Source organism: Eublepharis macularius, chromosome 3 (genome assembly GCF_028583425.1).
Source record: "Eublepharis macularius isolate TG4126 chromosome 3, MPM_Emac_v1.0, whole genome shotgun sequence".
NCBI lineage: Eukaryota > Metazoa > Chordata > Lepidosauria > Squamata > Eublepharidae > Eublepharis > Eublepharis macularius.
The window spans coordinates 46,288,532-46,316,152 of record NC_072792.1 but is presented as its reverse complement, the minus strand read 5'-3'; the positions used below and the strand labels follow the sequence as shown (position 1 = coordinate 46,316,152).

General features: G+C 46.9%; 1 pseudogene; it reads left to right on the top strand.

The window, feature by feature from the left end:
• The window catches only part of LOC129326201 (gamma-tubulin complex component 3-like), a 54,241-nt pseudogene that overhangs the window by 7,434 nt on the left and 19,186 nt on the right, over positions 1-27,621 (top strand).

Genomic DNA, 27,621 nt, shown 5'->3' with positions numbered 1-27,621 from the left:
CTGTGAGGGCAACCAGTACCATCTCCATCCCATGACGTGCATGAAAACTGGGCTGGAATGGGTCCAGGACAAAGGAATCCTTCAGGAACACCTGCAACTATTCCACCACCATCCGCTCAATCACCTTGCCCAGGTAAGACACCAAACAGCGATCTACAAAGAAAAATGAGTTTTATTGTTTAACTAAAGCTCAAACAGATATTACCACTTCCAGGCTCATATGTGTAAAGAACAGTTACAACAAAAAACCTTATATACCTTAGCACTAATTGTTTACAGAATAAAAGATCAAAAAAGTTAATACAAACATCCCTTCAGAATAATGTATTTCCCAGAATGCATGGCACCTGAGAAGCTTGAGTGACAGGTGAATCATACAAACATTTCAAAAGCTGGAGCCATATTTTTGTTATAGTTCTGGAAAGCTCATCTAAGGTTAAATCTTAATTATAAAAACCAACACGAGAATGTTTACACTTTGCTCAGAGACCTTTCCCATCTACCTAGAGACCTAGCCGACCTGCAGGTTATTTCAGAAGTAAGGGAGGAAGAATTTGACATTACAGCAATGTTATCTTACGCATCTGTGTGCTTTTAGCTTGGGTGTATGCTTATAATGGGATTTTTGAAGAGGTTTAAAAAAACCCTTTAACAAGTGTTAAAATGTACCTGTTTTTCTGAAGGACAGAGAACTGCTTCTAAATGGTACTGCAAAATTTTGCAAAATATTGGTTGCTTTTTTACCATTGCCTGTATTTCTAGGACCACTTAATTGCAGTGTTATGTTTTTAGTTTTAACATATAATATTTATTGTTGTTGTTAATTGTTTTTAATTGTTGTAAACCACTGTGGGCCTCATTCAAGGGAGAGGCAGTATAAAAATCAAATTAATAAATAATAAAATCTTTTAGCTGTGCTGAAAAATCTGTAGAAGCAATGGTAAAAACTTTCAATGTTACAATGCAGAGTAGGAAAAACCGATTTTAGATTAGGCTAATTATAATTATTTCAGAAAATTATTTCCTATCTTTTTGTGGTTCATTTTTTCTCTGCATTTTTCTTATTATACTTATGATTGTTGGATTTGGATTATTTTGCAATCTATGATTATATATACATTTCTGAGTTAATTTGGAATCTTCTGGGTTTTTTATTACCTTATACTCATAATCCAGAGTGACTTCAGTGAGCCAATTTAGTATGCTTTTTCTTCAAGTTTTTTTGTAGGCAAATTTGTGCTTTGGTAGACTGCTTTTGCATCCTCTTGCGTTTAAAAATTGACATGCTATGAATGTATTCAGCGCCACAAAGTCAGTCACCCTGCTAGATGCATGTAAGCAATTGAGAGTTCAAAGGTATGTGGATTGTGTGTATATGTAAATTTGTCTATTTTTTATTTCCTGTCTTTTACAGAGCTTTTGTGCTGCCTTAAACCAGGAACCTTAAACCAAGAATACTACAGGCTACTATCTGTTTTACATTCACAGGTAGGCAGGGCTTTTTTTCAGCAGGAACACAGTGGAACGGAGTTCTGGCACCTCTTAAAAATGGTCACATGGTCAGTGGCCCTGCCCCCTGATCTCCAGACAGGGTGGAGTTTAGATTGCCCTCCACGCCGCCGAGTGTGGCCATTTTCTCCGAGGGCGACCCACTGAGTTCCACCTCCTCTTTTCCCAGAAAAAAAGCCCTGCAAGTAGGTAAACAAATATATGATTGTTTCTTGATTGAGTCCACCAAGTTAGCTAAATTGGTCTCTGTAATTGGCTTGTTAGTAACTGGTTGTCTGTGGTGTGCAAGAATGATCTCCAAGTAAGAGAGTTTTTATAAACTGAATGAAAGTGGGTTCTTTTTAGGCTGCAGAGATGTCACAAATAACTTTCTTTGGTAGTTATGGCCCAGAGAGGCTAGAAAAATGTTGGTGGATTATTAACTTTTTCAGGAGCCTGCTGTATAATAAAAGACATTGCTTTTACAGAAACAATGTTATAATATTTTATTCTGAACACTTTAAAGTGGTGTCATGGCTTTTTGATTCTTTTGCAGCAAAGCAAATAGATTAACAGCGCAATCCTATGGCCGGCCCCAACGCCGACGCGGCTGCACTGGTGGTGTGGCGGCGCCGCCGGGCCGGATCCTGTGCCAGCAAAGTGTGGCCGCAGCGGCGCCCGCAGCGGCGCAGAGATGCAATTTTGGAGAACCAGAAAGTGTTGTGGGCGGGTCTGATCCACGGCCGCCGCCAGGCGCAGCCAAAGGGCGCTGTTCCTGACAAGCGTCAGGGGGAGGGGCCAGGAAAGGCGCAGCCTATGGGCAGCACGCGATCCCGGCCAGGCCCCAGAGCAGCAGGCAAACCGCGCCCATGCTGGCAGACTGCCTCGGCTCGTGTGTCGGGCGGGGCTCGCAGTCGGGAAGGAGAGGGGTGGGCGTAGTCTGAGAAGCCTTTCCCCCGTTTGCCCAATGTAGCACCAAGTCCCTGGCGGCCGCGTCCAGAGAGGTTGGCATGGGACTGGCAGGCGCCCTGCCATGAGGAATCCAGGGCAGCAGCCAGTCTCTGGCAGCAGGGGACAGCCCCCCAGTGGCGCCGAAGGGGAGGGCTGGCCTGAGGCCGCCACCAAGAGGCAGACACAGCGGGCCTGCCCCCTCGTCCCCATCCCAAGGCAAAGAACACAGACACCCATTGCACAGAAATCAGCCTTTATTATTATATCATCCCACCTCCCCCAGCAGACGTGAGGAAGGGGAGGCGAGTAGGAGAGCCGTCTGTGCAGCAAAACACCCCACCCCACCCCCAAGGCGGCAGCGGCGGTCACCGGCGAGGCCGGCGGCCGGACCCCCTTGGCCGTCCACGGGCCCGGCCTCTCGCACGCAACTGGGCCCGAGGGAGGGGTGCCTCTGGGGCGGGTGGAGCTGCTGCAGCGGGTGGGGCCGGAGGGTCGAGGATGGCGACGAGCCGCCCGAGCAGGGCTTCGGCACGGACTTGAGAGGCACGGACCCCTTCCCCCACTTCCAGTACCGCAGCCATGAACTCCCGGCCGCGGTTGTTCGCCTCCTCCCATGCAGCGTGCACCTCTAGCCGCTCCCTCTCGATCGCCGCCCACATTGCGGCTAGTGTCGGGGGAAGCCGCTGGGCAGGGCGGGGGCCGCGAGCCCGTGCGCCTGGAAGGATCCCCTCCATGGGCCCCTCCCCCTCAGAGGCGGAGCCAGGTCCTTCCCGCACACGGCCCATGGCACCCGGGGGCGGGGGGGCTGGAGGGGATGGTGCTGCAGGCTGGGACAGCTCCTCGAGCGGCTCTGTCGATGAGGTGTCCTGAACCGGCGGAGTCCCAGGGCCACCTTCACCCTCCACCGACACAGGGAAGCCGAGCGACTGCAGGAGAGCCGCTCCGGCAGCAGAGGTCCTCCGGGAGGGTGGCAACTCGCGCAGCTGGGCAATCACCTCCCCGCCTATCTCCAGGCGCATGGTCCCTGCTGGAGCGAGACATGGGTGGGAAGAGGCCCCAGGGAGGGAAGAGCAGCGGCCCAACATGGGCTGCCACAGGCCACCGAGCCGGGCCAAGCACACCCATTCCAACTGCGGCCGCAGCCCCTCGTCTTGAGACCGGTCGGCGCCATGAGTGGCCTTGGATGTGTGGCCGAGGCCGGCGGCCGAGCCGGTCCCTGGCCCCACCAGCAGCAGGGCCACAGATACATACCGTGCTCCGGATCCATGCCCCCCGACGGGCCCGGTTGAGGCTCCTCGTCGCTGGCAGCAGGGGCTTGCTGTGGCGGTGGAAGGGCTGCCTGTTCCTGGGCCCCGCTCTCTGCCAGGGGGGGCACAGACTCCGCTGCCTCTGCCTCCGCCTGGCTTGGGTCTGGACCCTCAGGGGCCGTGCCTACTCACGGGAGAGGCCCTGTCACACATGTGCCACGATCCATACGTCCCCCCCTCGCCTCCCTGAATCCACAAATACTAACCGGGCAGGACCTCAACGCCCAGGCCGCCCACCACCGCCTCCGGGATGACCGCTCGCATGACCGCCTCTGGGCCTGGGAGCCCCTCGTCAAGGGCCCGCTCATAAGGAACCCCCTGAGACATGAGGAGGCGCACTCGTTTGCGCGCGGGCCCGAAAGAATCATTCCAGCGCTTCATTGCCGAGTGAGCAGTGCGGGGCGCGTTGCCCACAGCCGAGACCCTGTCAGCTGCCATCTGCCAGAATGCCCGTCGTCGAGACCGGGACGAGGCGCCCCTGTGCGTGCTCAGGGCGACCTCCGCATTCTCCACCACGAGCCCAAAAAGCAGCACTCTCTCGGCCTCTGTCCAGTTTGCCTGGCGCTGGCTTCCGCCGCCACTAGTGCTCTCAGCAGACATGGGGGTAGTGCCCGCTGGAATGTCCGGTCCCCGAGATAAGTGGTGGGAACCAGCCACCTAGTCATGTGCTCACCCATCCCCTCGGCAAGATGGAGGAGGGCACAGGGGGTGCAGGACCGGGAAGGGTGGCTGGGACGGCCCATGCAGCGGACAGAGGACCTGCTCCTGAGCACCACTTGCAACGGGCCGCTGAGACCGGTAGGCCTGCTGCTGTGCGTGGGGGGGGGTTCAGGGTGCTGAAACTCAACCTGCATTCCTTCCAGGCAGGACCTTGATCATCCCCGCCTGGTGCCCGCCACTGCCGCCGCGGCTCCCAGCCATCCGGACCAGCCACCTCCTGCTAGCCGTGTTTGTCCGAGCGGCCCTCAGGCGGCGCCGCCTCAGACGCCGCCGCCGGTTCCAGGCCAGGGTGCCATCCCTGCTCCTGGGCGACATGACTTGCCTGGACCGCTTCCGCCTGGACAGGGCAGCCATACAGGCTCTGTGCGAGGAGCTCGCGCCCGCCCTTCAGGGGCAAGCTGCGGCTCCCCGGGGCATCCCCGTCCTCCAGAGGGTCCTGCTGTCCCTCCGCTACCTTGCGACCGGCTCCTTCCAGGGAGTCATGGCTGAGGCCTTGGAGGTCTCCCAGTCATCCGCCAGCCGCTGCCTGCATGCCTTCCTGGACGCCCTAGTTGGTCGGATCCGCGAGCACATCCACTTTCCCACCTCGGAGGCAGAGTTGGCACCCATCCGGGCTGGCTTCTCCTCCTTTGCAGGCTTCCCCAATGTGATTGGAGCAGTCGACTGCACGCATGTGGCCATATGCGCTCCCAGAGAGGAGCCGCAGGTCTACAGGAATCGGCACCGGTTCTACAGTATCAACGTCCAGGCAGCCTGTGACCACCAGGGGATCTTCACGGACCTCGTTGCCAAGTTCCCGGGAAGCGTCCACGACGCACAGATCTTCACCACCTCCGGCCTGAACAGGCTCCTACAACCAGGCCCACCGGCGCACGAGGATGGTGATCGAACGTGCTTTCGGTCAGCTAAAAATGCGCTTCAGATGCCTCCATCACACGGGCGGCCGCCTGGCCATGCAGCCGTTCACCGTCGCCAAGCTCGTGGCTGCCTGTGTCATGCTGCACAATATTGCCGTGCGCCAGCAGCTCCCCTTGCCAGCCACAGAGGGCCCAGGCGAGGACCCCTGGCTGCCGCCCGCCGGTCACCTTTCTCCTGACGCCCCTGCAGAGCCCCAGGAGCATGACCGAGCTGTGCGAGACAGGGTCGCGGAGCACCTGTGGCATGCTGCGCGCTGAGGGCCATGCCTGGCCATGGGGGCCTCGGCCGGCCAAACACTCGCCCTTTACGCCCCTATGGTGTCCCAGGCGGCCCCTCCGAGTCCCCGCTCCCTCAACCCCTGCATGTAGAGAGCATGGGAAAGCCGCCCCGGCCAGCAGCCACCGCCCCCCATGGACGGGCTGCACGGGAAAAGCGGTTAATGAACTTGGCTTTATTCCCAATCGATTCCAGGGCTGCATCAGGCGCCCAGAGAGCAGCTTGCCAACCCAGAACCCCGGCCTCAGCAGCCAGGAGGGTGAGGGCTAGGTAGCGCGTCGGAGCAGGGGGAGGCCAGCGGCCCCGCCACGGCATCCCCGTTACAGAGCAGGGGCCCGGCTGGGGTCCAAGATGCCTGTGCCTGGGATGGCATATCGGCAGCTGCCCGGCCGTCTGCGGGGACGGGCTCCAGCTTCGGCCGCTTCCTGCCAGGCCCCTCCACTGGGTCACCCTCTGGGTCTTCAGCGGGTGGCGGGTAGCGGGGTGGAGACCAGGCGGTGAAGCCCCTCCCAAGTTCCTCCTCATCTGGCGAGGGGCTCCGGGCGGGCGCCGCTGTGGGGGCAAGAGGTGGGGGATGGGAGCGTCAGGGCCCCTGTGGGCTCTGGGGTTGTTGTCGCGGCCGCAGGCCGCCCCACCCCACATGCCCGTGCCCCTCCTGTTGGCGAGACTCACATGGTGCCGCTGCCCGCGCCTGCTGGAATGCCCCGTGAACCCGGTCCATGGCAGCCATCCACCTGTCATTGATGGTCCCTGCAGAGGGGGGAGAGAGGGAGGGGGGGCACCCGTTGGTGGCAGCCCGGCATCTGCTGCAAGCACCTGCAACCTGCGCCTCGACGGAAGTGGCTGGGACGCCTCCGGGCCCTTATGGCCTGCCCTCTGTGGCAGCGGAGGAGGCTCCCTGGATGGCGCCGAGGACCCTGACTTACTGCGCGCAGGGCCCGCAGCCACCTCCTCTTCCAGGAGGTCATGCTCCACCTCGCACAGCGCCGTGTCTAGCCACGCTCGTATGAGGTGGGCCTCTTCCGCACGGCCAGGGAAGAGCTCCTCCAGGTAAACTGGCCGCGCAGTCATCGCACCCTCATCTGCCAGGAGGTCATTCCCGGCAGCCTTGGCAATGAGCTGGGCCCCGAGCCTGGCCGCCCACTGCTCCCGCCACCCGTCGCCCTCCATGCAGCCGGGACCGCTGTGGGTATAGTGTTTCTGTGCTGCCCACCGAACTACACCGCCCGCCGGCATGACCTTGGAGGGTCTGAGATGTAACAATTCCCTATCTTCTGTCTGGCATCTGCATAGTTCATGGATAGGTTCAGCACAGGCCCCCCCCCGTCTCAGACCTGTGGGTTGGAGGGGAGGGGGCCGTGGTGGTTGGCTTCCTATGGCCCCAGGGCCCTCTTCCCTTGCGGGGATGCTGTGCTGCTCAAGTGCATCCTTGCGGGACGTGAACCCTTGGGCCTGGCTGTACGTTGCGCCGTGGGACTGGGAATAAAGCTCATCTACACATGGACCCGTGTCTGCCTGCGATACTTTGGTGAACTGCCAGCCATATCCTGCCCTGGCACCATGAGCGCATGACCAGGCCCGCGGTGACAGCGCATCCCTTCCAGGGGGGGGGGCTTAGGATGCACAAGGACTGGCCAGGGGCCGCTCTGGCATGTCTTCCATATTGCCCTAACGCACCTGCCCTGCCTGGCATGCCGCCCTGAGCTGGGGCAGTCACGCAACCTGCCATCGGGGGGCCCTCCCGGGCCTGGGGTGGCCACCCAGCCTGCATGGCCCGGCCGGGGAAGGGGCACGCTGTGGCAGCCAGCCGGGAGGCCTCGGGCTCCCGCATTTTAGCCACTTTGCGCAGCTGATGCGCTCTTCCACTGCCCCTGTGGGCGGGGCCAGCGGCCTTCCCTGCAGGATTGGCGGGGCTGGCAGCCTCGGAGTGGTTCCCCCCCCCGGCAGGGCAACGCGAGTGGCCACAATTGCTGAACGCAGGAGACGGCGCCGAGCCAGGGCGGAGCCACGCGCAGCCTCGGACACACCCCACCCCTCCCAACAACCATGGCCTGTTGGCGTGGGAGGCTGGCAACTGCTCCACGGGATTGGATGCGAGGCAGGACGCCCTGGGGTGGAATGACCAATGGGGCTGCTGCAGACGCCCGAGGGGCTGGACCCACTCTGGGAGGCGGCCGCTCATGGGACTGTGTTGCTGGGGCTGCGGCTGCGATGGGGGCGACCCTCCCCAGGCGCGCGAGACCTCCTGCCCGGGATATGGCATCCGCCTGCCACCACCCTGGATTCTCCATTGGTGGGGGCTAGGATTCCAGCGAGCGGACCGTTTCCCCTGCCATCTCCCGCTCCCTTGCAGCGGCAGCTCGCACCACCCTCTCCCTTGCTTATCGGGGGCCAGCTATTCTCCCCACCGGGGATTGATCCCCCTCCCCGCTCACATGCCCCGCCCCAACCCTCTACCTGGCCATAGATGCAGGGGGGTTAGCCGTGTTAGCCTGTGGTAGCGAATTCAAAAAGGGTCCCATAGCACCTTTAAAACTATCCAATTTTATTGTGGCATAGGCTTCTGAGAATCAAGTTCTCTTCGGCAGATGGGTGGTACAGACACTGGTCAAATACAGAGGAGGAGGGGGGGAGGAGGAGGGAGGGAGGGGGCGGGGAGGCAAGACGGGGTGTGTCGGATACATTTGTGGCAATGTGCAGGTGGGGAGATGTGACGGGAGTGTTGGGGGAGGGGCGGAGGACGAAGTCAGACTCGCAGACACAGAAAACAGTTGTTGTACATCTCGTTTTATTGCACTGGAAAGAGCGGGCTTGCGTTTAGGCTGGCGAGGGAGCCGGAGCATTCCACACAGCCCTCCTTCCCGCTCGGAGGGGCGGGGCTGTGATGCAGGCCGCGGCGCGACGGTGCTTCCTGGGCTGCAGCCAACCGTCCGTCAGAGATGTTTGGGGAGGGCGGGGCGCGGGGGAGCAGCCATGCCCTGGACGTGCCTGTGGGGGAAAAAGACACGTGTGGGCTTTGCCTCGTTCCACTGGCAAGGCAAGCCCCACACTCCGCCATCCGGGGGGGGGGTTGCACATGGTCGAGGGCAGCAGCTGATGCATGACGGTCTGGTGAGGATGCACTCGGCCTTGGCAAGCCTTTACCTTTAAGGGAGAGAATGAGCTGGTCACAACAAACACCTGGCCACATGTGGTTTTCGAGGCGCCTGCCTCTGAGGCAGCCAGGGGCGGGCATGGTTGCCCCCCACCCCTGCTGGGCCTCACCCAAAGCGGCAAGTGAGCGGGTGGGTTCAGGTGAATGGGCGGTTTGCACTAATCTGCGGAATGCCCCCCCACCTCCTCCTTACCTGTCAGCGCTCTGTCGGTCATCACCAGGTGGGAGCGCAAGAGTCAGGGCACCTGCAAGGAAACGGGAGAGCATGCGGTTAATTTGCAAAGTGTCATTCCCTTCTGCCACGGAAGGGTTAGTTTGTTTGTGCTTAGTTAGAAGCAACTAGCATGCATCAGTTAGCTGTGGAGTCATTCTTTCTATCACGGTAGAAAGAGAGTTAGGCAGTTAGGCACCTCTTCCCCTTTATGCGAAGTTCCCCCAGTTTTTCGCAAAGTCCCCTGAGTGCATTCTGCGCCTGCCAATGTGAATGCCCTCAGCCCGTTTCGGTTTTCAAAGGGGCAATGCCACTCAGCAGACGGGCAGAGCCTCCGGCCGAGTGCTCACTTACCTGGGGGTTTGGGCGGCGCTGGCCGGATGTTTTGTAGGGCGCGGTCGCAGGTGATTGGGTGCAGAGAGGGGGGCTCGTCCATGCCGGGCGCGCACGCTGATTGGTCCCCGGGATAGTTCTCATCCTATGCTCCTTCGGGCCATAGGGGCGGGGCGAGGCGCTCAGAGAGGGGGCTGATTTTTCGCCGTTCCATGGACGCCTATGGGCTACGCCTTCTTTTTCCGTGGCGTAGCTTTTTTGCGCCGCTGTGGGCGTTCCCGCTTCTGGAGGAGCTTAGGGAGCGGACTAACTCCGACCCCGCCTTGCTCCCCGCCCCCCCCTGCGTTGGCGTAGGGCTCTACGCCACTTCTGCGCCGCCGCCCGGGCGCCTGTGGCTTGCACCGGTGCTGGCCCGCCGGCGGGCCAGCGCCGCGTCCCAGCGCGAGCGGAAGGCCACTTACGCGGGCGTACGGGCTAGATGCGCCCTCGCAAGCCTTAGTTCGGTTCCTGTTCACTTTCCGTGCCCTTCTTAGGATTGGGCTGCCCGTGTAACTTTACTTAAGGCTGCACTGTTGGAATCTTTTTTCTGCTCTATCATATACTTCATGTCCTCTTCATCATTTATTTTTAAAATTTGGCAGTTTAAATTGCTTTTCCTTTTGATTGACATGATTTCTTACAATTTCACAAAATGTTTGGTTTATACATTTTATTTTATAAAAATATACTGGGCATATTTGAGGTTATAAAGAATACTAGATGAGAGTATGAAGGATTCTTAAATGTTTTCTTTTATTCTTCTCTTTTCCTAGTTGCAGGTGGAAGATGATCAGGGTGTAAATTTGGGCACCAAGAGCAGTTTAACACTTCGCTGTCTCTTAGTCTGGACGTATGATTTTAAGATAAGACTGAAGACGCTTGCAGCACTTGTTGATCACTGTCAAGGTCTGTTAATAAAATAACCTTTTCAAGTATAGACAAAGTGAAACGTGAGTCTCAAGACAGTTTGGAAACTGCAGAAATTTCCTCATATTAAAAAGTTGATTTGACCAATCAATCCTAAATTACTGCATTGCAGGGGAAAATGCAGAATTATCAGTGGAATCCTAAACAGGTCTGCTTGGAATCCTACCAAAGTCTCCTCACTGAGGGCTTACTCTTGGAAAAGTGTTTCTTGGATTGCAGTGTAAGTGGTTCTAAGGACAGCCCTTGGAATGCACATGATTTGCTAGGAGGTATGAACCTTACGTGCCTTGCTAGAGAATTTCAACCAGTCCTTCAAGTATGTCATTGAAAAAATTCTCTCTAGTTTAAAGCATCGCATACTTCACATTACCATTGGCACAATTGTCAGTGATGTTTAGCTCTATTTTGAGAATGCCAATCGAGTTCCTCGACCAAGCATGTGTTTTGCCTTTAAAATGTTACTTTACGTTGTTTCATTAAGACTGTCCACCTCTATTGGCCCAGAGGGATAACTGTCTTCATTTATTGTGGAAAAATATAACAGAAGTCCAGTGGAGCCAGTCAAGTATTTTGTGTTAAGCAAAAGATGTAAAGATACCTAAAATGTGTTGGGCACATAAACTCCTGATCTTAATCATTGTTAAATTACTGGAAATAAAATGCAGGATTGCACAATTCGTATTCTGATGCAAATTTTCCCAGTAGTCTTAATCCTTGTCAAACTGACAGCAGTGGTTCTTTGCCAGTGGGTAGGCATTCTTACAGCATGCCAGACTAATACTTTTTACAATGTAGATATTCAGATTACAAATTGATAAAGTATTTAGATATAATTTTACAGTTCTAAATAAGCATATACTGTTATTAATTTAGCCAACCAGTTCAATTTCAGTATAACACAGAGCATAGGCACCAACATATTTTCTAATTTCTTCAGCATTCTAGAGAATTAAGGTTTACCATTTGAATTATTTCCCACACTTTGATTAACAAGTCATTCCCTCCTCCCCCAGAAGATAGCAAGATTTCCAAAAGCAAGCATATACCATTCTAGCAGCATTCAGTATATACTGTTTTCTGGCATGAATTTTGCTTCATCGTATAATTTAATTTAAAATCTCAGCTTTAAAAAATTCTAAACTTTTTTACACAGACACCACATATGAAAACATCCGGTTTTTAATCAAGACAATACCAATGCTATCCAGATGAATTTTGATACATTTTTAAAAGTCCGCATGGGACAGATACCACTATCTTGAAACAACTTTTCCTTGTTTGTAAATTCACTGCAGAAAAACAGATTCCTTCAAGTATATTGCCGTTCAGGGGAATCGCTGCATATCCAAGCATTTAATGCTATTTCAATTCATATTCTTTAATCCTGTTAAGTCGCAGGAAATAAATTTCTGAAAGTGCCCTGGGGCATTTACGTCTACTAATTTCTCAACCGCTTTAGGCTCCTTCAGGCATCCAGCTCTTCTCAAATAAGATGTTAAATAGCTATTAACTTGTGAATGACTAAAAACAGATACTCTATTCCCATTTGCTAACTTTACTATTTTGTAGGGGAAAAGCAGAACTTCAAAGAGGTAAGATAGAAATATTCTTGAATTTCCTTTATCGTTGGATTTATGATGGGGTGCTGGAGGACACGTACCATGAAGTAGGCTGTATAAAATGTTTGCTGATCAGAGGTTCTCTTTCCATTTCTTATTTTGGTGACAAATGAAAATAGTTTTCTAAGGGTTAAGTATTGATTTGAGTGTGTACTGTTCAAAATATACAATTGAGAGAAAATGTGAGAAGGAATATTGGCATTAACACCAATTAACACATTAAAATCAATGAAAAATCTTGCATGCCTTTTGTTTAGACTTAATATAACTAGTTCCACACACCTGGTATTTTGGGTATTTCCATACAGAAACCTCTTATGCCACTCTGGCACACATAGTTGAAAACACCAAAACAAAACAAGAGCTTTTGATGGCTTGATTTTAAAATTTTCTGAAGCAAAAAAAGTATACATACTTGCATCCTATCCATCTGTGCAGCAAAATTTGATAGCTTCCTCCAACCTAAGGAGCTCGACTCCAGTGGAAGTGGTTCTGAGGATCCAGTTCTTCCTGAAGAAACTTCTGAGGGTGGAGAAAGGCTTAAGGCTGCTGCATTGAGTGGTAGAATGCAAGCTGTAGTCTGGATAAGTAGTACCATCTGCTATTAGAATGCACTTTTTCAAGCTAAGATGTTATGTTGGTGTTTCAAGGAAGTAGACTGGGGGAAATGTTGAGGGTTGAAAAGTTTTATTTTAATCTTTTTAAAAAAGATTTTATTTAAAAAGGAAAAGCTATGAAAATAAGAAGTGCATAATAAAAGATTATACAGGAAATTAGGTTGAGACTTATACAATCCTATATAAACAATACATATAGAATAGTTTTGAGAGTTAAGCAAGCAGTACATTTAAACTTACATTGTCTAATAAACAAGGATATTCTATATTTATCATATCTAAGCATAGATCCATCATAATTTCCCTTCCCTCTCTTTCCTTCCGTCCCTCTTCTTGGTTAGTTTTAGTTATACAAACTTCTATATCAGTTAATCAAAGAGGTTCTTCCATTTTCCCCCAGATTCAGCTTTCGGTCTATTATGTAGGTAGGTAGTCAGTTTAGCCATTGATACATATTCATAAATCTTATCTCTCCACTCTAACACATCAGGACAGGTATCTGTCTTCCATTTTGCTGCAAATAATACTCTTGCTGCTGTTGCCATGTAACGAAAAAGATCTCTCTGTTCTTTTCTAACATTAATTGGTAGGATATTTAGGAACATACTTTTCGGGTTTAACTCGAATCTAAGTTTAAGAATCTTTTGCATCTCCTCATGTATCTTTATCCAATATTTTTGTATTTCCTTGCAAGTCCACCACATATGATAAAATGTTGTATCCATGTTCTGACATTTTCAACAATGCCCACTGTAACCCTTGCTGATTCTTGCAATGACTTTGGGAGTAGTGTACCATCTAAAAAACATTTTATACCACTTCTCTCTCAATAACTGACAGTCTGTAAATTTTATGTCCTTAGTCCATAAATTTTCTCATAAGGCCATCAGGATAGTTTCTCTGAAATTTTGCATCCATTTTATCATACAATATTTTACTTGCTCCATTTCTGTTAGGTACTGCAATAATATTTTCTAAATTTCCCCCAAGAGATGTCTCAGATGTCCAGATATTAATAGTTCATATTATGTTTTTTCTCTCAGCCTGCCACCTTCTTTGAGAATTTGTTCCTTTAGTCTTGATATTATTTGGTGATATATCAGCCAGGGAATATTTTTACTTTGAGCTTGGATTTCTTGCCAGGTTTTTATGTTTTCTTCTTTATCCATCATTGATTCATACCTAAATTGATCAGTTCTGTTTCTCGTGGCTATGTCATAGTAGGCAATTGGCAACATCTAAAGGGAGATTGGTGGACTCAGTCTGTTTCAGCATTGGAACCATATTTTGAGCAGTCCATCCCTTATAATATGGGTCCCATCCTGTTTGTGAATGGATTTCTATGATTTCTTTTTCCATAAATAATTATGGATGCCTTCTTTAGCATCCACTGTCTCCAATTTGATATGTATACTGTGGATTTGTAATCCAGTGTTATCCAAACTAATGCTGCTGCTTAATACAATTTGATATTCGGTACAGCCAATCCTCTGTTTTTGTCATCTTGTAGTCATCTTTTGATCTACAATCAGTTTTTGTCATCTTTTGTCATCTTTGTCATCTTTGAGTCTTATCCTTTGTTTCTTTCCTTTCCATATGAAGTCATTTATTACTTTCTGCCACTTGTTGAAAATCTTTTGTTCTATATAAACTGGAATAATTTAAAATACAAAATTCAATTTGGGTAAGATATTCATTTTAACAGCTGAAATTCTTCCTAGCCATCAAATATTTAATTTTTTCCATCTCTGCAAATCTTCAATAATTCCTGTCCAAACTTTTTGGTAATTATCTTTATGAAGGTTCTCATTTCATGATGATACATTTATCTCTAAATATTTTATTGGCTTTGTAGTAATAGCACAGTCCATTATGTTTCCGATCTTTTCACATTCCTCTTTCTTTGTCGAGAGTAACATTATCTTTGTTTTCTTCTTATTTAGTTTGTATCCAGAATGCTGCCCAAATCTCAATATTTGTTCCATTACATAAATCAGGGAGATATGTGGATTTGTCACTGATATAATCACATTGTCCACATAGCTTTTCATCTTATATAACTCTTTCGCCTCCTTTATTCCAGCGATTCTGGTATCTTGTCTGATTTTCACTGCCAAAATTTTGAGCACGATAATAATCTTGAAAGTGGTAGCCAGACAGCCCTATGCTGATGCCAATTTATAATAATGCAAAGGAATGATTTTTATATCATTCTTTGCTCTCTGCCAGTTTCTGCATGAGAGAGAGATGTTTTTACATTATAATCTGATAAATGTGAATTCTTGGGAACCTTAGTTTATAAAATAAATTTACATGAGATGAATAATTCTGTAGGGCAGAAGCTCTGAGAACATTCTATTTTGGTAAGTATTTTCCAAGTAACACTACCTTTACAATACATTTTTCATATACCTAGGGATGTATCCCTCCAGAGGGAGTAGGGGATTCCCTGCCCCTAGCTCCCCTTTCCCATCGCCATTTAGAGTAGTGGTGGGAGAAAAACTTTTCTAAAAAAGTTTGTCATGCCTGTATTGTGGTATTACTTCTGGCAAACTAGAAGTGATGTCCTGCCTCTCTAGAAATGGCTGGGAACTCTGTTTTTACCATGGAGTTTCCAGTGATTCCTAGAGAGGTGTGGTGTCACTGCTGGATTTTTCCTGGAAGTGATGTCACACCACTGCTGACAGCTGCCCCCCATGTTGCTGCTCCCCCCTGGGTTTCCCGCTGGTTACCAAGCTGAACCTGGCAACCCTATATATAGCACTTTTGGCAAAAAGGGTGTATAGTTTGGTGGGGCAAATGAATATATGGGTTTTCCCTAGCAATTATCCTGTCAGTTACTGCTTGGTTTTGTAAACAGGCTCTTAATTTGCTTCTGAGAAAATGTCCCTTTTTATCTATCATCAGGAGACCTTGGCATTTGTTCATCAGTTAGGCTGTACCAGGATTTCCCATTTCTCAGGCAGTTTTTTTCTGACTAAATATAATAAAACCCAAAGAACCTTGAATGAGTAAAGTGAATCGATAAAATAATTATATTGCAATTATGTTCTGACCTTGGTTTGCTTCACCCTTTCCAAGATCTCTTTTTTTCCAAAGGAGTAATTATAAAATGGTCTTCCTGCTCTTTGTATTTTTTACTAGATGTTTTCTAAATACATTAATTGCATGTTACTTTGCCCTGGTTATAAAATGAGGGCTTTTATAACTCCCAAAGATGATTGAATTGTCTGATGGATTTTAAAATTAATTTTTTCTCATTAATACTCAAATTATGGCTCCGTGCCAGTTGCCAAGGGGAATTGCAGTAATAAATTTCAGAGACTGATTTTGTTGATTTTTTTCAAGTGTATATTATACCTACTCTCCTGAGCAAGTTTTTTTTCTGTTCATGAATTAATATTGCGATTCAGTACACCTGTTATATTTTTAGAATTTTGTGTATCTAAGGTCTGTTCTGATGCTATGCCCTATCTTCAAGGCCTTTTTGCACAAGCTGGTCTTGTGCATATGGGGTTGGAGCCAGACTAGCAGGACATTTCCATTGATTCATCCTTCCTGCTGAAGACTACCCCCACCATGTTATTCCTCAGGGTCCCCTTGCTCTTGCTGGAGAAGCATTTTATGGAGATCCATGAGCTGGAATGGGAGAGGAAAGTTTGTAAAGTCCCATTTCGTGGATCCAACCCGTACATGCTTTCACAACACACATCTGAGCATTTATTTGAATGTGGGATCTTTCTGACTCTTACTTAGGGGTGTGTGATTTGGTATCCTTGAGCCAAATATATAACTCAAAAATACGTATTCAGTATTATTCAGGTATATCCAATTTATTCGGATATATTCAGATAAATCAGTATTTCCATTCCAGAATAACGTGGATATATCTGAGAATATCCAGGAATCTGATTTTAAAGATTGTAGCAGCTTTATTTATTATTTACTTTATTCAATTTATATTCCACTCTCCCTGCAAGCCGGCTCAGACTGGATCACAGGCAATAATAAATACAATAAAAACAAATTACGTACATTAGATTAAAACATCAGTCACATCAGCCAAACATTAAAACACATTAAAGGCACGCTTCCAAGGCTTCCCAGGCAACAGGAGAAGTGGGGAAGGAGGCAGCATTGTGTGCCTTGTTGTTTGCTTGCCCTATGCCATTTCCAGGTCTGGCTGCTGCTGTCTTGGTATCACTGGTTTACTAATACGGATGCTGGGATTCTCTGGTTTGATGTTTGTTCTGTTAGGCTTGCATTGACTCTGGCTTTTGCCTGGCATCTTTGAGTGACACTGGTTCTGTTTGGCTTGTAACAGTGTCCCTTGCTTCAATTCGTGTCTGCTGGGATTCTCTAGTTTGACATTGGTTCTGATGGGATTCTCTGGTTTGATGTTGATTATATTGGGCTTTGCTGGTTTTGTTTGCATTTGGACACTTTTGATCATTGGTCACGGTTGTGTGTTTAGATAAGGTTTCTTGTATCCTGGAGAAAGCCTTGGATTCCCCCTCCCCCAATAGGTAACAATAGAATGGCTGGGGGCAGCTTTTTCAGGGGATGGTAGAACTAGACACTTTTGTCCAATTCACAAAAATTGGGGTGGGGGGATAGGTAAAATTAGGTTCCCTGCAATTTTGGCATGGTTTGCTTGAAAAATAGCCCTTCTAGCCCCATGGAAAGATTTCCCTGTAGGGAATAATGGAGCCAGATATATTTGGAATTCTGAATAAAACCTGAATCTGAATACTATACTAGAATTTTGTACCTGAACATTGGGAATACCAAATATATATGGAATTCCAGATATCCAAATCTGAATTAGTGCATACCCTACTCTTACTATCCATACTCTGCTTTTGAGAATGTCATGCTTATATGGTCAAGGCTATCCTATATTCATATAATGTGAATTCAGTGTCTTCTGGTTGATTTATGTAATGTTCAGTGTGGAGCAACAAGAATGGAGAAGGACATGTGAGTAACTGGTTCCTGACCTCACGCTTCTCTGGATGTTTACATACGGTATAGTACATGGCCCAAGAGCCCAAACTGGCAAAACTTCTTTGGTTTTCTGAAAGGGTATGGCTATGTATTATGTTTTGATGTGATAAACCATTCTGGTTGGTAGCTAAAGATTTTTATGATGTCATCAAGATGGCAGAAGCCAATTTTCCTACCATTTCTAATTTGAGCTATAACTATTGAACCACTTGACCAATTTCAAATTTCAAAGCACATTTGGAAAGCTAATAAATTCCTCTCAAAATAAATACTACCAATAATCCTGCTACCCATTACTGTTTTTGTGATAAAAGTGATAAATCAGAGACACAGTCATTTCCCCCCCACATTTTATAAGGTTTACAGCATATGGCACTTTATCTAATCCACATATAGAGCAATCCTAAGGGGAGTTACTTCAGTCTAAGCCCATTGATTTCAATGGGCTTTGACTGGAGTAACTCTCCTTAAGATTGCGCTAATAGTCACCTAAAGTATATACCATTTTAGCAAGACAGTATTGGCTGATCGCCCACAATAAATGCTCCTGTAGTTGAAATGTCAACTCTTTATAAAGTTCTAAACCAGTCTGTCAACATCATGCGGCCTCTGAAATTGTCTAAGATTTTGTTTGTGCTTGATTAGGTACTTATTAAAAAAGCTGTAGAACTCTCATGGAAGCATTAAGAAAAATTTAAGCATACTATCATAATTAGAATGGATTTATTTCCACTATATGCACTTTTTTGCCCATTATCAGCAGCATACCAAATGAATTTCTTCATGCTATGGCTCATTAGAAAGGCAAAAGAATAAGCTACAATTGCCTAATATGCTTTAGGTGACCATCTGGATCAGGTTAAGAGCCATATGCCATGAAGCTTATTTAAAAACTAAAAAACCCTGACTTTTTAAAATTTATGGCTTATATCATGAAAATGCTACTGGACAGAGACATTATTAATTTTATTTATTTGCTGGGGGAGTTATTAGCTTTCCAACTGTGTCTTGAAATTTGGAATTGATCACTTGGTTCATGAGTTACAGCTCAAGTTAGAAAAGGTAGGAAAAATTGGCTTTGGCCATCTTGATGACATCATAAAAACTTAAAAGTACCAATCAGAATGGATTATCATATCCAAACATAATACATAGCTATTCACTTTTCAGAAGAACATAAAGAACTTTTGCCACCTTACCTAATACTGACAACTGACATCTGTTCTGGCTCCTGACTAAATATCTGAACAGGCCTGCTGACCTTCTGAAAAAGGCAAATAAAGTGAACATGCCACAGGTTGATTAAAAATGTTCATGAGTTATTGGTTTGCTCTTCCTTTCTAGTAGAATTATCCTTTGCAGTTAATGTGCAATTCATTTAAACAAATCACTGAGTTACAGTATTGTTTTGTGCTGAGCAGCAGTGAAGTAACTCTGATAACAGCAGTGAGGTAACTCTCTGATATTCACATTGCAATCAAGATATATATATAAAGGGTACATGAAGTATTTTGGTGTTTGGGGGGGCAATCAGTGGGAGGGCTTCTAGTGTCCCTTCTCCACTGGCAGACTCCTGATGACACCTGGGTTTTTTTGGCCACTGTGTTAGACTGGATGGGCCATTGGCCTGATCCAACATGGCTTCTCTTATGTTCTTATGTTCTTATTTTGTTTTGTCTGCATTCTTTGTCGCTTCAGATCCTACCGTAAAAATAGATTGGTTGTGGCATGACAAATACTCATTGAGAAAATCTATGATTCCTTCTTTTATTATAATGTGAACATTGGCTATAGTAACTGGCGTATGCTGTATTTTGGCTTTTCTTAATAAAGTGAAAACGTGCTGCTGCTATTTATTTTCTTGAGAAGGTAATTTCTAAAAATATTTTGTCCATAAGCTTCTTGCACTAGGTTTGTCGTGACTAGACTTCATCATCAAAGATGATAACTGTGGTGAAATCTGCAAAATCACCAAAAGATGGTATGATTCTAAAGTAAGATCACTGTAGCAATAGGTATTGTATCGAATACCAGCTTTGTTTTTGGTATAATATTGATCATGGTGGACAGGAGTGGATTGACCATTAAAGTTCCCCTCAGCCCCCAGTGAGGGGTAGCCCTTGCTCTGCTTGGGTAGGAGTAGCCCAAGCCCACACAGTGTGGGGAAGGGGGCACAAAGTCCAAGAGGCCCTCTATAAGTGGCTTTTTGATGGGGTTTCATGAGCATGTGTTCAAACTTCTGATGATGTCCTGCCTGGTTGCATAAGAGCAGAGTGTAACATAAAACACCAAAAAATATTGCACAGAAAAACAGTGAATGATGTACATGGACACTGACAATAATGCACAGGATCCACATTAGTTCATGCACAGAACTCAGCAAGAACATTCACAATAAAGCACCAATAACACAGCCGTATATGCAAAAACACAACAATGATGGAATGCCAGCTAGAATCCATTTCAAGAACTTCTTCCTCAAACGATGACCTTGTACTTATGGTATGCAGTCAAAATAAACAAAAAAAATCTTCTTACAGCTTCCATCCAAGTTAAGCAAAAATGTACTACATAATTTGGTTGTTAATGTTATTTATACTTGCATGTACACTACTGTAATGAATGACACATAATATATAAATGACCCACACAACTACAAATAATAAGTACAATGAACATCTCACAAACCTGACTGACTTACAATAAAGCCAGAGATCCAAACATATACCGTGTGGTAAGTGATGAGACTGAAGTAAAAAGTTATTGCCTTAGCCAGGTATATATACACAAGTAAGGAATCCTTCTTAAAGAAATGAATACACGGTTAGATAATGAACAATTAAAGGCATAGAACACAGTAACAATTGTTTTAAACAAAGTATAAATAAAGATTCTATATACAAATGTGGAATCCTTACTAAAAGGGACCTGAGAACAAATGAGAAAAATATGAATATGCAGAAATATAAGTCAAAATGCAAAATAGTACAATATTATATAAAGGGGGATGAATTCCAACAGACATTAAGATGATGTGGAGATAATAAATTCAAAGTAAAAATCCAGTAAGCTTCTCTCTCTAACAATCACTTTTCTAAGTTGCAGGACTTGATCGGGTCTGGGTAATACTTGACATCGCTTGGTAGATGTTTTTCCATAAAATAAGTAACGTAAGAGAGCCTGCAGATTGCGATTTCTAATTTTACTCCTGTGTTCAGACAATCTATGTCTCAAGGAACATGTGGCGATGCCCACGTAAAGGAGATTGCAGGGGCATAAGGATAGAAACTACACTGGAAGATGAACAGTTGGAGAAATGATTCAGAGTGAAAGTCCTTTTAGTAGAAGGATAACTGAAAATTTTGGCCTGGATTGCCTGTCTGTAGCAGGTGCACCCATGGCATGGAGTGTAGTCTGAATGCTTTTATTTATTTATTCATTGTCTATCTTCTCATTGAGACTCAAGGCGGATAACTCAATACGATCAACAGCAGGAGCATTCAGTAAAAATTCAATAGAGTATACATGGCAGAAATTTGAAAACAAGCAGGAATCTGATACAGAGCTGAAACAATCATAAGCAATTTGACATGACAAATTTAAAAAAACGCAGAAATGATCCAATAGGAACATAGCAGACAGTGCATAGTAGTATAGTCTACAGTGCCTATCCCTTTATCAAAGCATCTCTTTGAACCATTTTCTTACAGCACAGTCCTATTACTTGTGTAAGGAAGTATTCCTGAATAACTTAATTTTGCACAGTTTGCAGAGAGCCAGGAAAGTGGGTGCTCTCCTGACATCCTCAGGGAGGCCATTCCACAAGATGGAGGCTACTACAGAGAATGCACATGTATGGGCAGCTGTTGATTTTGCCCATTGGCAGGGTGACGCCTGTAGAAATGTATTCAGATGAGTGAAGCTGTCGTGGTGGAGCATAGGGAGAGAGGTGTTCCTGTAGGTATGAGGGGCAAGGCCATGAAGTCCTTTGTATGTGGTAGCCAGAATCTTGAACTGAGCCAAGTAAGTTTTGGATCCAGAGGAGTTAGCCATGTTAGTCTATAGTCACAAAATAGTAAGGAGTCCTGTAGCACCTTTAAGACTAACCAACTTTATTGTAACATAAGCTTTCAAGAACAACAGTTCTCTTCGTCAGATGCATCTTCTTTACTATCAAGTAATTTTGGGGTATGCAGTGGAAGGGAGTAATATGCATTCTCTGCCTAGCTCCTAATAATAATCGAACCGCGGTGTTCTGAATTAGCTGCAGTCTCCAAATTGACTATAAGGGGAGGCCTATGTAGAATGCATCACAGAAGTCAAGTCTCAATGTTACTATGCTGTGGATCCAGGTGGCCAGATTGGCCATGTAAAGGTAGGGGGTAGGGATGTGCGTTTTGGCATTCAGAATGCCGAAAGAATGCCGAAACAAAAGTGTTTCGGCTTCTTTCAGGGAATGCCGAAACGTTTCGGGGAATGCCGAAACGTTTCGGGTAGCCGAAAGAAAAAAGCCGAAACGTTTCGGGATTTTTTCGGCTTTCTTTCGGCTTTTCAATGGGAAAATGCCTCCGTCTTCCCGGACGTCTGGGGGAGGCATTTTCCCACCGAATAAGCCCAAAATTGGTGGGGACCTTCCTCTAACCCTTCTCTAACAACCACCCAAGTTTCAGACAGATTGGACTTTGGGGGGCCATGTTATGGCCCCCCAAAGCAGGTCCCCCCATCCTCCCATAAGAAAGCGAAGGAGCAGCATATTGTTAGCATGCTGCTACTCATCTTCATTATTTCCTATGGGGGAAAAATGAAGAAGCAGGCTTCCTTTGCCAGGGGTGGCATTTTGCATGCAAAATGCCCCCTCACCCTCAGGGGCCCTTCTCCCACCCCTCCTCCCACCCCCCACCAAGGCTCAGCCTGCTCCCACTTGGGGGGCCATTTCATGGCCTCCCCAAGTAGGTGCTCTAATCTCTACCACTGACAGCTGGGGGAGGCTTGTGTTGCCAGGGGTGGCATTTTGCATGCAAAATGCCCCCAAGCCCTCAGGGGCCCTTCTCCCACCCTTCCCCCCACCCCCCACCAAGGCTCAGACTGCTCCCACTTGGGGGGGGGGCATTTCATGGCCTCCCCAAGTAGGTGCTCTTTTCTCTACCACTGACAGCTGGGGAAGGCTTGTCTTGCCAGGGGTGGCATTTTGCATGTAAAATGCCCCCCAGCCCTCTGGGGTCCTTCTCCCACCCTTCCTCCCACCCTCCACCAAGGCTCAGACTGCTCCCACTTGGGGGGGGGCATTTCATGGCCTCCCCAAGTAGGTCCTCTCAGCCCCTAAAGTCCACCCCTTACAGCCCCACACAAACCCAATTCCCCCCCAGCTGCCACACACAGACCCAAATCCCCACATTAGCCCCTCACAGACCCAAATCCACCCCCACCTGCCCCACACCCATAACCCCAGGAACAGGCTGGCAAAGGCCAGCCCTCTCCCTTTGTTCCCTATGCTGGGAACTTCTAAACTCTCTTTCCCTGGGCAATTCTGCACAGCCCAGGGGTGCCACAATGGTGGGCACACTTCTGAGTGCCAGCTGGTCCCTGTGAAAGAGCACCTGAACCACAGACACCCTCCCTCAAATTCCCCCACCACCTACAGAGATGGCTGGCCAGCCAGCCCCATTGTTCCCTATGATGGGAACCAACTGCACAACAAAGAATAAAACAAGAACAACACAAAATAAAGTTTTAATTTTTTTTTCTCCCTTCCAAAGTACAAGTAGGCAAAGCATTATGACACATTACACCAGCAGTCCCCCACACAGAAAAATAACACAACTCACTTAACATCAGAGAATCACAAAGCATGATTCCTGTCAAAAACACTTTATTTCTTGAACAGCTTTAGGTTACACAGCAGGGGGGAACACCAAAGGGCATGGCAGCACTATCTTACACAAAAATAACACAACTCACTTAACATCAGAGAATCAAAAAAAAACACAATTCCTGGCAAAAACACTTTATTTCTTGAACAGCTTTAGGTTACACAGTAGGAGGGCACAACAGGGCATGATAGCAATGTACTACAAAAAATAATACAACCCACTTCACCGTTTTTGACAGCAATTGTGTTTGTGTGATTCTCTGATGTGAAGTGAGTTGTGTTATTTTTGTGTAGTACACTGCTTTCCTGCTCTGTGGTGCCTTCCTACTGTGTAACCTAAAGCAGTTACAGAAATAAAGTGCTTTTGACAGCAATTTTTTGGGGTGATTCTTTAATGTGAAGTGAGTTGTGTTATTTTTGTGTAAGATACTGCTTCCATGCCCTTTGGTGTTCCCCCCCTGCTGTGTAGCCTAAAGTTGTTCAAGAAATAAAGTGTTTTTGACAGGAATCGTGTTTTGTGATTCTCTGATGTTAAGTGAGTTTTGTTTTAATTTTTCTGTGTGGGGGACTGCTGGTGTAATGTGTCATAATGCTTTGCCTACTTGTACTTTGGAAGGGAGAAAATAATTTTTTTAAAACTTTATTTTGTGTTGTTCTTGTTTTATTCTTTGTTGTGCAGTTGGTTCCCATCATAGGGAACAATGGGGCTGGCTGGCCAGCCATCTCTGTAGGTGGTGGGGGAATTTGAGGGAGGGTGTCTGTGGTTCAGGTGCTCTTTCACAGGGACCAGCTGGCACTCAGAAGTGTGCCCACCATTGTGGCACCCCTGGGCTGTGCAGAATTGCCCAGGGAAAGAGAGTTTAGAAGTTCCCAGCATAGGGAACAAAGGGAGAGGGCTGGCCTTTGCCAGCCTGTTCCTGGGGTTATGGGTGTGGGGCAGGTGGGGGTGGATTTGGGTCTGTGAGGGGCTAATGTGGGGATTTGGGTCTGTGTGTGGCAGCTGGGGGGGAATTGGGTTTGTGTGGGGCTGTAAGGGGTGGACTTTAGGGGCTGAGAGGACCTACTTGGGGAGGCCATGAAATGCCCCCCCCAAGTGGGAGCAGTCTGAGCCTTGGTGGGGGGTGGGAGGAGGGGTGGGAGAAGGGCCCCAGAGGGTTGGGGGGCATTTTGCATGCAAAATGCCACCCCTGGCAACACAAGCCTCCCCCAGCTGTCAGTGGTAGAGATTAGAGCACCTACTTGGGGAGGCCATGAAAAGCCCCCCCAAGTGGGAGCAGGCTGAGCCTTGGTGGGGGGTGGGAGGAGGGGTGGGAGAAGGGCCCCTGAGGGCTGGGGGGCATTTTGCATGCAAAATGCCACCCCTGGCAAAGGAAGCCTGCCTCTTCATTTTTTCCCCATAGGAAATAATGAAGAAAGATGAGCAGCAGCATGCTAACAATATGCTGCTCCTTCGCTTTCTTATGGGAGGATGGGGGGACCTGCTTTGGGGGGCCATAACATGGCCCCCCAAAGTTCAATCTGTCTGAAACTTGGGTGGTTGTTAGAGAAGGGTTAGAGGAAGGTCCCCACCAATTTTGGGCTTATTCGGTGGGAAAATGCCTCCTCCAGGCGTCCTGGAAGACGGAGGCATTTTCCCATAGAAAAAAGCCGAAAGAATGCCGAAATAATGCCGAAAGAATCCCGAAAGTCGAAAGCCGAAAGAGATTCTTGTTTTGGCTTTCGGCTTTAACGATAGAGAATCTTCTTTCGGCTTTCTACTTTCGGCTATAGCCGAAAATTTTTGGCTTGCACACCCCTAGTAGGGGGCCATCTTCCAGGCTAGACTGATTTTGTAGAAGGCGTTTTTGGAGCTCCATTAACTTGCTTTTCCAGCAGCAGCACTGGACCTAATATAATCCCTAGTCTCTTAACTGAGTCTGCAAGAGTTGGCTGAACCTCACTGAAATTCGGGAACACAAGGTCCTTCAGTATCTCTGGCTTCCCAACCACCATTACTTCTGCCTTGTCTGGGTTCAGTTACAATTTGTTTGTTTCAGTTACCTGACCACAGCTGTCAGGCAGCAACTTAAACTTTAATTGCATCACTAGGGGATTTGAATAGAGAGATACACAGCTGGGTGTCATATTGACTACATCCAATTCCTTAGCTACGAATTATTTCTTCTTAGGGCTTTACATAAAAGTTAAATAACATGGGGGATAAGATTGCACCCTGTGGAACCCTGCAGGATAAATCCCACTCTGATAATAGCTGCAGCAGCAGCCCTTTGATTCCATTCCTTGAGGAATGATTTAAACCAGAGAAAGACACATCCCCTGATATGACACAACAGAATGGCATGGTATACTGTATTAAAGGCTTCTGATAGATACAGGAGGAGCAACAAAGAAGCATGGGCTTTGTCTACGTTGAGATGGAGGTCGTCAACGAAAGCCACCAGAGCTGTCTCTGTCCCATAGTCCAGCCTGAAAAGGTTCAGAGCACGAGTTATACAAAAGACCTGGAGTTGATCTGCTACGTCTCTCTCTATCACTTTGCTTATTTATTTATTATTTATGCCATTTATGGTCTGCCGTTACACAGTGCAGTTTAAAGATAGGGTGATAATTGGACACATCATTTGTCTAGGGATGGTTTTTAAGTAGCAGGTGAATAGCAGCCTCTATGAGTGGCAGGGGAAGGCGCCATGAGTTAGTGACTGATTTATGATAGTCTAAAGTGATCTGTCTCTCCTGATAAAATTGTGTGTTCCCCTGCCAAAAAAAAATCTGTAAAAGGAAAAATGTTATAAATTCTGTTGGGAAATCTAGTAAAGATATTAGTTATAATTTATATCTATTCATCTTTCTAAGCAAATCTTTTCCTTATTTCTAACTTTTTATTTTTATTTCGATTGGGTTGTTTTATATGAAAAGATTATAGGGTACAAGAGGTGGACTCGTGTTTCATCTCCTACTTCCCCTTTTCTTGCTTCAGCTCTGCTTGCCCACTCACCCTTCTCTACTCTGGGATCCTCTTTCTTCCTTTCCATCTTCCATCATCCCCAGTTACCCACTCTCCCAGACTTTCTTAGTACCTGTTCTCTTGCCATCTATCTACCATCTTTCTTGCTTCTACCCATTTGACCACTTCCATAGCTCTTACAGTTTCTTCTCCCACCCATCCTCCTGTTATTGGGCACCATTTTGGGTTTCCAGAGCAACCCTAGATGCCACCTAGAGTTTTTTCTTTTTTTCCCCTATGATGTCTGTGCATACACAGACCTCAGGGCTTGGAGTTCCTTCTAGTCCCACGTAGGTTGTTTTGTGTAAACCTGTACTTTCCCCTGGGTTTACAGAAACTTACTGTAGCCCTGCGCAGCCTCCACCTCCTGTGAATTTGCATGTGGGAGTTATTCTTGTCTTCTAGATATGTGAACATTTAGATATAAAATTATTTTAAGCAATGTGGAATTTAAGAAGCTCAACTTGGACTGAACATTAATTTCCATAGTGCTTATAACTCGATTCGAAATGATTTGTGATGTACTTTTGTAGCTGTAGATAAACACTAGCAAACGTTATTTGCTAGTTCAGCAAGTTTTGAAATCAGGCTGTGTAGAATTTCTGCCTTTCTGATGCTGATTATTTTAAGTATTGGATGAAAAAACATAGGCATTGGCTATAAACCTGATCACACATAATCCTCCTTTGTCGGCGTGCGTGCTTAAGAAAGAGAGATGATACACTGAAATTAGTCATTGAGGCTTTAAGAAGCATATCAATAAGAATAAAATAATGCCTTGCCTGAACTACATTAATTTAGCAGTCCAAAAGAGAGATTAATAATTTTTTCAAAACACAAGGATGAAGATAGTTAATACTTTGTAGTTGTGTTCTTAGTCTTCTTGACTATTCTTTGTGACATTCTCACATTACAGGGAAAAGCAATTATATTAAAAACCAGTCACCTCAATTGCATACAATTTTCCTTCACAGCATCCCATAATAAAGAAATTCTGGCTCTATAGATAAATATTCAGGCTTATGGGCTTAGTTGTGCCTAAATAGTAGAAGTGTTCATTGCATATCTACCCATTTCTTGAGGTTTGTTTGTCCATAACGCTGGTTTAGGTTTATGCTACATAAAACCCTTACGTTGATATGAACAAGTGTTTTATTTTATTTTTAGACTTTTCATGAGAA